At 41.5% G+C, this 12,036-nt stretch overlaps 1 protein-coding gene across 5 annotated transcripts in view; it reads right to left on the bottom strand.

Annotated features, from left to right (window-relative positions):
• Positions 1-12,036, bottom strand: part of LOC134357220 (hyaluronan and proteoglycan link protein 1-like) — a 135,526-nt gene that overhangs the window by 105,203 nt on the left and 18,287 nt on the right. The window lies entirely within an intron of this gene.

Raw genomic sequence — 12,036 nt, 5'->3', positions numbered from 1 at the left:
ATCTGCTGCTAATTTCTTCCTCAGTATCTTGCCAGTTGTTTTCTAAATGCGCATTTTTTCTAAGATTCATATTAAAACTAACAAAGCAACTGGGCTTGAATGAAGAATTCATTGCCATATAATGCCATTTGCAGTACAGACGTGCAAAGGAAAACAAAATAATTGTTACTCCGGGTCCAATGCAGCACAAAAAACATTATAAGGTCAAGAGCACAATAATTTAAAAAACAATATATTCTTGACTAATCTTAAAGCATAAAAGACATGCATGTATTGCAGTTTTATATTGTTTTCCTGTTGGTGTGTGAGACATATGTACTGCACGTGTGATAGAAGTCTTTACTGAGAGATGATTGTAGATATTTAACGTGGGAATGTAAAGATTACAGTGGTGTTCTAGATTACGTAGTATGGCAGCTGTCAAATATTGCTTTGCAGTGACCAGCTTACAATCTTAAAGTAAAAGATTGTTTTTGTAAAACATAGTTGTTGAAAAAACACAGAAAATGATAAAAGAAAATACTCAGCAAACCAAACAACAACTGTGAAAGAAGAAACTATTCAGCTTATACTTCAAAAGATTCAAAGATTCAAAGTACCTGCAGTATACAGCCCTGAGATTCATCTTCTACACAGACAGCCACAAAACAAAGAAACACTGTGGAATCCATGCAAAGAAAACATCAAATACCCAACACGCAAAAAAGAACAAATCACACAAATGGCAAAACGAAAGAGTGAAAAACGCTGAATATAAAACATCAGACCACAAAGTCACTGGATCAATCTAGAAATGTACAGTTTAGTTCAGATCATTTCAATTTAGCATGGTGTTGTTCATTGACTGTAGGCCACAGAGCTGATCAAAATTACACAAGTTAGCAATAAAAAAGGAGTAACAAAAAACCGGAAACTCATCATAACATGAATTACAGTGGGAAAAATTAAAAAGGCTTCAACCTGAAAAGTTAGCTCTCTTTCACTTTCTGCAGATGCTGCCTGACTTGCTGAGTATTTCTAGCATTTTCTATTTTTATTTCAAACATAGAACACAGAAGAGCACAGCACAGTACAGCAACACACACACAAAATGCTGGTGCACGCAGCAGGCCAGGCAGCATCTATAGGAAGAGGTACAGTCGACGCTTTGGGCCGAGACCCTTCGTCAGGACAGTACAGGCCCTTCAGCCCACAAAGTTGTGCCAACCCTTCAACCTAATCCAAAATCTATCTAACACCTGCAGTTTATTTTTGATATTCATTTCTTATTTAGATATTAATGTTTCAAGAATGGATGCAGGGCGATTCCCATACAAACCTCACGTTCAGTTGTAGAATGGAAAGAAAATGAACTGAGGAAATTAAAAAAAACTGTGTCTACTCTGCCTCAGTAAAGCAGGCAGCTAAATCAAAGAGTCCTCTCATCCTGGACATTCTCTCTTCCCTTCCTCCCCGTGAGCAGAGGATACAAAAGCCAGAAACCACGTACCACAAGGCTCAAGGACAGCTTCGAACCCCATTGTTGTAGGACAATTGAGTGTTTCCCAAGTACGATAAGATGGATTCTTGACCTCACAAGCTGACTCGTTATGGCTTTGCTCCTTATTATCTGTATGAACCGCGCTTTCTCTGTAGCTGCAACATTACATTCTACAACCTGTTATTGCTTTCCCCCTTCAACCTCAATGCACTGACGTGAAGCCAACAGCCTGGGTCTCAGAGTCCCCTGGGGAATCAGGTACCTAATGTCTGTGACATTAGAATGTGAATCTACTAGAGGCTGGAGGCGTGGAGGTGGCCTGTCCTGGGGTTAAAAGGTTCTCTGTGTACGTGTGTGTGTGTGTGTGTGTGTGTGTGTGTGTGTGTGTGTGTGTGAAGGTGGAAAAGGTCTTCTTAGCTCAAATAATGCATTTTACTCTATGTTTTAATGTACATGTGGTAAATAAATCTTAATTTGAATCTGATGAAAATGGTCTGTATGGATGGTATGCAAATTGAAGTTTCTCACTGTTATTCCTCAGAACATGTGAGCATAGATTAGATTAGATTATGAGAACACTCAGTCCTCTTTTATTGTCATTTAGAAATGCATACATACATTAAGAAATGATACAATGTTTCTCCAGAGTGATATCACAGAAAACAGGACAGACCAAAGACTAACACTGACAGAACCACATAATTATAACATATAGTTACAGCAGTGCAAAGCAATACCATAATTTGATAAAGAACTGACCATAGGCACAGTAAAAATAGTCTCAAAGTCCCGAGTCGATTGACTCCCGAGTCCCCGATAGCAGGCGGCAAAAGGGAGAAACTCCCTGCCATAAACCTCCAGGCACCATCAACTTGCTGATACCTTGGAAACAGCCAACCCCAGCCGACCCTGAGTCCATCCGTCTGAAAACTTCGAGCTTCCAAGCAGCCTGTCCGATACAGCCTCCCAAGGGCCATCCTCATAGAAACATAGAAACATAGAAAACCTACAGCACAATACAGGCCCTTCAGCCCACAAAGCTGTGCCGAACATGTCCTTACCTGAGAACTACCATAATAAACTAATTCATCATATTAACTCAAGGTCAAACAGTTTATTGATTTTTGAACTTTTGTTTGAGAGGACCAGAAGAGGGGATGGAATTGATTGTGTGGGAATATGCCAGAGTCCAAAGACAATGGATTTGTTTCGTCGGCCATAGCAGATTTGAAATATGGATGAAAACATTGAACCTGAATGGCTCAAGGACATTGGAAGCAGACAACTCAATCTTCTTCATTTTTGCCATGGGCTTGAATGAGATGGAGATGCGCATTTTGTGAGACCGTCCTTGCAGTCTCCCCCCTACCTTCCCCACCATTTGTGGACTCTGAAATGATTCTTGTTCTGGGATAATCTAGTCAGATCAATTATATATAGACACAAGGAACTTCAGCTCATGACCAGCTAAACCTGAGAGCGTTCTCAGGCAAGTAGCTATTCACTATGTAAATTGACCTGCTGAACAGGCAATCCGTAATCTCTAGACTGGGTCACCTACTTTGATGGTTTGAACCAGTCAATGTTGAAAGGTAGAAGGCTGGGGCCAGAAACCATAGAACATTGCTGCTGGTAACCCTGGACCAGAGCCAATAAAAATGTGTCAAGGGTCAATCAGGTGATATATATTCAATGAAACTGCTACATGCTACATTGAAACTGCTTCAATGCTACGTTAGAATTGGTAAGGAATAAATGTAATGGTGGACACATCGAGTGCACTATCAGTGATAACTCTGGAGAGGTGTTATAAATTGGAAAAGTTGTCTGAGCGAGTACAGTATTGATACAAAGGGAACAGTAGGATTCATGTTCTAAGTTGTTGGCTCAGGGTCAATATAGTTACGTTGTCATTTGTGCAGACGTATGAGCTTCGATTAATTACAAGTTGTGTAGTGAGTTTCTTATCCTAGTTCCGTTGATGAATGGACAACAGTTTCTTTTTATATATTTAACAGGAAGAGATGACTGACTGAGTAATGTGTGCAGATGAGCTGTACGATAGATTGGAAGGTATGAGGGAGGTGCTGGTGAGGAAGGGTGCAGTTAGAGTAAACGTGGAAACTGATGTTATGCTTTCCGCTGATGTTGCCAAGGGGCAAGGCTGATGAGAAATGGAGTCAAAAGGTTCTTTCAGTGAAAACATTCATCTACTCGTACTTCTTAGACACTCCACCTGCTTATTCAACTAAGGTAAATATTTCTGCAGCCAAGAGTGTGTCATCTGTAAGTCAAAGCTGGCTTAATGGCATATGTTTGCTCTTGACAGAACTATAAATCATGTAACTACAATCACAAGGACATACACTCCCCCATAATCCATTGCGTGCAACATCCAGCGAGTCATCAGTAACTCCAGCAAACCAGCCGAGATGCCCAAATGCGGCTGGTGGCCACTGTGACAACCTTAATAGTAAACACAGCAGATTCTGTAGATGTAAACATGAGGAATTCTGCAGATGCTGGAAATTCAAGCAACACACATCAAATTTGCCAGTGAACGCAGCAGGCCAGGCAGCTTCTCTAGGAAGAGGTACAGTTGACGTTTCAGGCCGAGACCCTTCGTCAGGATTCTGTAGATGCTGGAAGTCCAGAGGAACACATACAAAATTCTGGAGGAACTCGGCAGGTCAGGCAGCATCTATGGAGAGGTAGACCTATAGTTCCCCCAGTAAATTCAGTAGCATATCACCACAGAATATCTTTGGTATCAGACACAAGATGCTGGAAGAACTTAGCATGGCTGGAGGAGAATAAACTAAAACCTAAGAAGTTTCACAGCTGTAGGTAGGAAGGGACTGAACCAAGGATGGCAAAATGTAGTTGAAGTATGTGGATGTAGGTTCAGGGGAGTCAAGGGGAACAAAGTGGAGCAAAATTAAGCAGATGTGTGTTCAGTGGGGGAGAACATGTGAAGTGTCATGGATATTTCCTCAGCTGAAGATTATTATCCAAAGCATTGTAAGTGAAGGCATGGCTGCTGATACAAGGGCTATCACAGAGAATGTTTGCCAGCCCCACTGCAACACGCACAAAATGCTGGAGGAACTCAGCAGGCCAGGCAGCACTGATGGAAAAGAGTAAGCAGTCAATGTTTTGGGCCGAAACCTGTCATCAGGACCCGAAACTTCAACAGTTTACTCTTTTCCATACATGCTGTCTGATCTGCTGAGTTCCTCCGGCATTTCATAGGTGTTGCTTTGGATCTCTGGCATCTGTAGATTTTCTCACGTTTACGATAGCACCTAACCGTCTTAGAAGTTGCCCTGATTTGGCATGTCAGCTAATACTTCTATAGATGCACAGTGCAGAGTATCCTGACTGGCTGTATCACAGCCTGATAGGGAAACACCAATGCACAAGAATGGAAAAGTCAGCAGAAAGCGCTGCATACAAGCCCAGTCCATCACAGGGAAAAGTCCTCCTCAACAATGAGTATGTTTACAGGGAGGGCTGCCAAAAGAAAGCAGCATCCATCATAAAGGACCCACGCCATCCAGGCTGAGCTCTCTGCTCACTACTCCCTTTAAGCAGGAGGTACAGGAGCCTTAGGTCCTACACCACCATGTCCAGGAACAGTTACTACCCTTCAACCATCAGGTTCTGGAACCGCCGTGGATAACTTCGTTTCATTCATCTAAACTCTGAACTGATTCCACAACCTATCGACTTACTTTCAAGGACTCTACTACTTATGTTCTCTGTATTATTTATTTATTTGTTTGTTTCTATATTTCCACAATTTGTCTTCTTTGGCACATTGGTTGTTTGTCAGTCTTCATTTGTGTGTAGTTTTTGATTGATTCTGTTGTATTTATTTGTTCTACTGTGAATGCCACAAGAGAGTGAATTACAGGGTAGTATATGGTATATATTTCAGGGTACCATATGGTAGTATATACATATTTTGTTAATAAATTTACTTTGTACTTTGAACTTACAAGCAGCTTGGAGAAGATAGTAAGGTAGTGGAATCAAACTTCATTTTCTGAAATAAACTGTCTTTGACTGCAGACTGTATACCACACAGTTCTACCACGGCAACTGGACTATGTCTGCTTTGCTGAAAATTGTAACCAAGTACCTACATTTTATTTTGAAACTGCAGACTTTGTACTGGGGATGAAATCTTCTGGCTGGAGCCCTGATTATTGCCAGCTGATGGCAGCACATACCTCAGTGAAACATCTGCATATGTTTGGAAAATCTGGAGATGTTTGAACATGAAGTTGAAACATGTCCGTAGCAGGCCGAAGCCAGGGCCTGGTGTATTTTGTTAAACTTTACAAGTAGTTACTGTGGTTAATCTATCATGTATTCAAAGTGTTCACATCTTACCGCCTATTTCTTTCTGTATGGATGCATTGATGGACTGTCTTTAGTGTTTTATATTCTGTGCTTTTTGCTCATTTTTTTTGTTGCCATTTGTACGATTTCTTGCGTGCAGTGTGGGGGGGGGGGTTGATGTTTTTCTTTGGACAGGCTGGTTCCACGGTTCTTCTCTGTTTTGTGACTGTCTGTGGGGAAGGTGGATCTCAAGATTGTATACGTACTTTGATAATAAGTGTACTGTGAACTTTGATAGGTCATAGAATCACAGAGCGCTAGAGACAGAAACAGAGACAGGCCCTTCAACCATCTAGTCGATGCTGAACTATTATTCTGCCTAGTCCCATCACCCACACCTGGACAATAGCCCTCCCTCCATACCCCACCCATCCATGAACTTATCCACATTTCTCTTTCATGCTGAAATCATACTTGCATCTACCATTTCCGCTGGCACTGGTACCCAAGCACAAAATGACAATTTGCAATTTGTTACGCTATTTAACCACTCACAGTCTACGGCTTCTTTGCAGTTAAAAGGTCAATTATTCTGCGGAGGAACAGCAAAGCTCCATCTCAGCTGGTACTTGCACATTTATACCGCCGCGCAAATGAATTTCTAATCAAGAACAAACAGAAAACAATCGATGATGGAACGGAGGAAACAATTTTCTACGTAATTAATAGAGTCCATCTGGAAACCACTGACAATTTAGGAGCACATAGTTCTTCAGTGAATCATAAAACCATGCAATTAAGTGTGATTAATTGTGCTTTCCTGGTTTTATTACTTCACAACTGCCCATACATAATTTAAATGAATAGCCAGACTTATAGATAACAATTGCAACACTGTTACTCAACATTACACATATATTTACATTTTTCAAATGTTGCCAGGACTGGCATGTTAAAAGTTGGAAGATTTAGAATTACCTCTAAAGTCTGTGGTGTAGAACATCTTTAAGAACTGCATATATACTCAGTCCTCCAAAGAGACCATAAACTTGTCTTTGTGTTCGGAGGCTTGCATGCCTCACTAATTCAGACAGCAATGCAGACTGGAGTCAGGACTTTATGCTTTGTCTCTTGGTAGGGTCAGCCCTGCCAGACAGGTCAAGGGGTACAAAGGGTAGAGGCCAGACTAAGAGAGTTTGGGGGTTCAGCTCAGGGTTAACAAAATTGTTATGGAAACAGTGAAGCAACGTCCTCCTACATCTGAGTGTGGCAGTATTCCTGAGTCTCCACCCGAGACTTGCGTGACTGAGAGTAGTGAAAACTGAAACAAAGTTACTGGCATGAAGGAGGAAGCCCTGAACACCGCCAGAGATGGAGGACCTTCATGGCTGCCCTATTGGGCAGTCAGTAATACACTCAGGGGCTACTTTATTAGGTACCTCTTGTATCTAATAACGAGGCCACTGAGTGAATGATAATGATTGGAGGTCCTCATTGGATGACTAGTGGAGAAGGTTAGCAATTTAAAATTCCCTGGTGTTATCATTTCAGAGAATTTGTCCTGGGTTCAGTACGTAAATGCCGTAACAAAGAAGCCACTGCGGTGCCTCTAATTTCTTAGAAGTTTGTGAAGATTTAGCAAGTCATCTAAAACTTTGACAAACTTCTATAGGTGTAGGGCGGACAGTACATTGCATCCTGGCCGGGTATGGAAACACCAATGCCCTTGAATGGAAAAGCCCACAAAAAGTAATGGATACGGCCCAGTCCATCACAGGTAAAATCCTCCCCGCCGCTGACCACGACTACATGGAGCACTGTCACAGGACAGCAGCATCCACGATTAAGAACTCCAACCGTGCAGGCCATGCTCTCTTCTCGCTGTGTCATCAGAAAGGTCGTACAACAGCCTCAGGGCCCCTACCATCGGGTTCAGGAAAAGTTATAACCTGTCAATCCTCCCCTCTTGATTCAGAGGGGTTACTTCATTCAACTTCACTCACCCTGATACTGAAATGTTCCCATAACCTATGACCCACTTTCAAGGGTCTTCATCTCATGTTCTTGATATTTATTGTTTATTGATTTATTATTATTCTATTTGTTTTGCTTTCTTTTTGTATTTGCACAAATTGTTGTCTTTTGCACATTGGTTGTTTGTTGGTCTTGTTGTGTGTGGTTATTCATTAATTCTATTGTGTTTTTTGTACTTACTGTGAATGCCCACAAGAAAATAAATCTCAGGGTTGCATATGGTGACATAAATGTACTTTGATAATAAAATTACTTTAAACTTTGAATCTCCATTGCTGTAGCCCATTCAGTTCAAGATTCGACATGTTATACATTCTGATTTGCTCTTCTGCACACCACTGTTGTAACATGTAGTTATTTGAATTACTGTCAGCTTGAACCAATTTGGCCATTCTCCTCTGACCTCCCTCATTAACTTGGCCTTTTCACTATCAGAGCGACTGCTCACTGGAAAATATTTTTTTTTAATCACACCATTCTCTATATATTCTCAGGAGATTAGCTGCTTCTGAGATACTCAAACCAACCCATCTGGCATCAACAATCATTCCACAGTCAAAGTCACTTAGTTCGCATTTCTTTCCATTTCCGATGGTTGGTCTGAACTGCAATTGGACTTCTTCTTCTTCTTCTGGCTGTTTAGATGCATCTAGGCGTATCACAGCCCTCCACAGGATGTATAATTAATTATAGAACTTCAAGGAACTCAAATTCTCGAATATAACCTAGTCTCACATATAAACTGAATAATAAACTCTTCAATCAGATGTTGCTTCTCTTGATGGCCAAACAAAGATTTAATAGAAAACCAAAATAAATTTAAGCCAAATAGCCTCTTGAACGACATGCTTCTTTCAACTTTCGTATCGATTACAGCTCAGCAAAACATGCTGGACTGTCTCTGGACTACCACAGTCACATAATCCAGTAGGATGTTTTCCTATTATCTTTAAATAATAGTTTAACCCACAATGCCCCAACCTAAGTCTTGTTAATTTCACCATATCTCTACGACTTAAAAGGTAACAGTCTGAGACCTTTTTAACTAGTGGGTGACTAGAAAAATAATGCCTGCCCCTTAATTCATTTTCCCAATCCTCCTGCCACTTCTTCTCTATACCTTTTTTAATCCTACTTCTCAATTCTGCTCTGCCTAGGGGAACTCTAATTTCTATTTGCCTGCTCTGCAATGCCATCCACAATTTCATTTCCCTCCACCCCAGCATGCCCAGGTATCAATGAAAACCTAACGGCCCAACCCATCTTCCCTACTCTAAACAACACTAAGAGAATCTCAATAACTATGTCAGGACGAGCTTTTGATTTATTCCCTTTTTATAGCCTCTAAGGCAGCAGCAGGAGCCGAACAGATGATAACCCTACATGGTCAGGAGTCTTCTATCCACCATAATGCCCAGAGGATTGCTAATAATTCTGTTGCAAAGACAGAAACACCATCTGAAACCCGGTGAACAATCTTAACTCCAAGTTGAGACGCATACATCCCAAACCCTCCCCTACTGCTCTCTAAATGAACCTCTTGACCATGTCTGCATGCCTTTATGCATTGAGTTGCTGCCACATAATTGGCTGATCGGATATTTACATTAATAAGAAGGTGTACCTAATAAAGCAGCCATTGAGTTTAAGTGTGTATTTGCTGAATCAGAGGAGTGTGGACAATAATCCTGAATACCGACAAATGGTTTTAAGTAAACAGATAGGACAAATCACTAATTCAGCTGAAAATAATTTCCATTACTTTATCTTTATTGCTTTTAGTTTTATCCCAATTAAAATTAATTTCTGAATCTCACTGTGGACAAGACAAGAAAGATGCTTCTGGATTCCAGGAAGGTGTAGGTTGACCACTCCTCATTGTATGCCAATGGTTCTGCCATGGAGAGAGTGAAAAGCACACAGCGTTCCTTGGTGTACACATAATGGATGATCTAACCTGGCCCCAGAACATCTCATTAGTTAAGAAGGCACACAGTGTTTGCAGTTTCAGAGAAGATTGAGGTGTGCAAGGCTCCCTTTCCCCCATTCTCATAACTTTCCGCAGGAGCACCATTAAGAGTCTCCTGACTGGCTGCATCATTGGGTGGCGAGGAAGCTGCAAGGGATCAGAGCACTAGACCCTGCAGAGGACAGTAAAAACTGCTAAGAGGATCATCCGAGGCCCCCTTCACCCTACTTGGGATGTTTACTGCGAGTGTTGTATATGAAGGGCCCAAAGCATCGTTGAAGATCCCTGCAACACACACAAATGGCTGGAGGAACTCAGCAGGCCAGATAGCATCTATGGAAAAAAGTACAGTCAACGTTTCAGGCCAAAACCCTTCGTCAGGACTGGAGAAAATTAGCTGAAGATCCCTACCACCCATCCCACAATCTCTTTGACCCACTACCATCAAGAAAGAGGCACTGGTGCATTAGGACTAGCACTACCAGACTGGGTAACAGCTTCTTCCCTCAGGCTGTGAGACTAATAAATACCCTTCCACCACTGAGGCCTCATCACTAGGACAACCAGCTGTTTACCTGTGTTGTGCAGTACATGCATTTTAAATTAGATTTTAATTTTTTTTGTGGTAATATATTGTTTTATGTGCCACGTGTGATGTATATTTTGTGGGCACACTGTAGTCTGGAAGATTGTTGTTTAGTTTGGTGGTAGATATGTAAAGTCAGATGATGATAAACTTGAACTTGATTTGCTCAGTGGTATGACCCAGCGTACTACTCAACACAGCCTCAAGAGGGCAACATATATCAACAAAGATCCCTGCCGTCTGGGCCATGCCATTATTTTGTAGCAGCCGTCAGACAGGAGGTACAGAAGCCAGAGGTTCCACAACTCCAAGTTCAGGAACAGATACTTCCCTTCAGCTACTGGATGTGACCCAATCTGTGATACCCTGATCACTGCAATTTATCAACATTATGATCACTTTGATGACTTTGCACGAAAATGGACTTTTTTGTTCTAATTGTGTTCTTTCTGTTAAAACTTGCGTACTATTTACATTTTTTATCTTGTGAACGTTGTGGACCTGACACTGTGTGGCCTGTGATGCTGCAGCAAGTACGTTTTCATTTCTCCTGTGCACACATGGACCTGTGCAGATGATAATAAACTCGACTTTGACTTTGATAAATGTAGATTAGGTTATCAAAGGCTGAAAGTTTGCCGAAAATTCTCTTAAATTTCTCAGAGAACCTGCAGATTGTAAGATGGCAAAATAGTTCACACATTTGTAAACTGTCATCAATGCGCCCATATAGAAAGAGGTAGGCAATAAGTTCTGAGGAGGAAATGGAAATGAAGGTGAAGGTGGGGGACCAATTACTCGAAGTTTGAGAAATTGATGTTCATGCATCATTTCAATTCTACTTCCCATTCCCATTTCTATATGTCAGTCCATGGGCTCCTCTACTGCCACGATGAGGCCACACTCAGGTTGGAGAAACAACACCTTATATTCCCACCTGGGCAGCCAACATCCTGATGGCGTGAACATCAATTTCTCGAACTTCCAATAATTGCCCCCTTCCCACCTTCTCCAGTTCTTTATCTCTTTCACCTATCAACTTCCCAGCCCTTTACTTCACCACTCCCCCCTCCCAGTTTCACCTATCACCTACCAGCTTGTACTCCCCCCATCTTCTTGCTTGAACTTCTCATCTTTTTTTCCCATCTTGGTGAAGGGTCTTGGCCTGAGACGTCGACAGTTTACTCTTTTCCGTATTGGCTGCCTAGCCTGTTGAGTTTCTCCAGCGTTGTGTGTGTGTGTTGATATTTAAAGTGTATTCTCTGTCATAGTGTGAGAGATTAGCAAAAAAACTTTTAATGACCGGGATCGTCCTGTTTTGTTGGATTTGTGTTCACAAAGTAAATCAGGAAAAAGTAATAAATTCAGGAGTAAGTTTGTGAGAAATGATATGATATTTGGTATTAATTTGTCTATCTGCTGTGAACTGCTCAGAAATAAAGGACAGTCCGGCTTGAGGCCCTGGTGTGATTGCTGTTCACAAAGTGTACTTTCCTGACTCTCCAAAATATTCCCGTATCTGACACCCTATTTGCGTATCTTTAAAATGACAATCAATTGAAAGGAAGGAGGAGAAGATGGCGGCGCGACGCAGCACGCGCGACCGTTCCAAATTGATAT

The sequence above is a fragment of the Mobula hypostoma genome, chromosome 16, assembly GCF_963921235.1.
Source record: "Mobula hypostoma chromosome 16, sMobHyp1.1, whole genome shotgun sequence".
NCBI classification, from domain to species: Eukaryota; Metazoa; Chordata; class Chondrichthyes; order Myliobatiformes; family Myliobatidae; genus Mobula; species Mobula hypostoma.
This window is presented reverse-complemented; position numbering and strand designations above follow the sequence as displayed.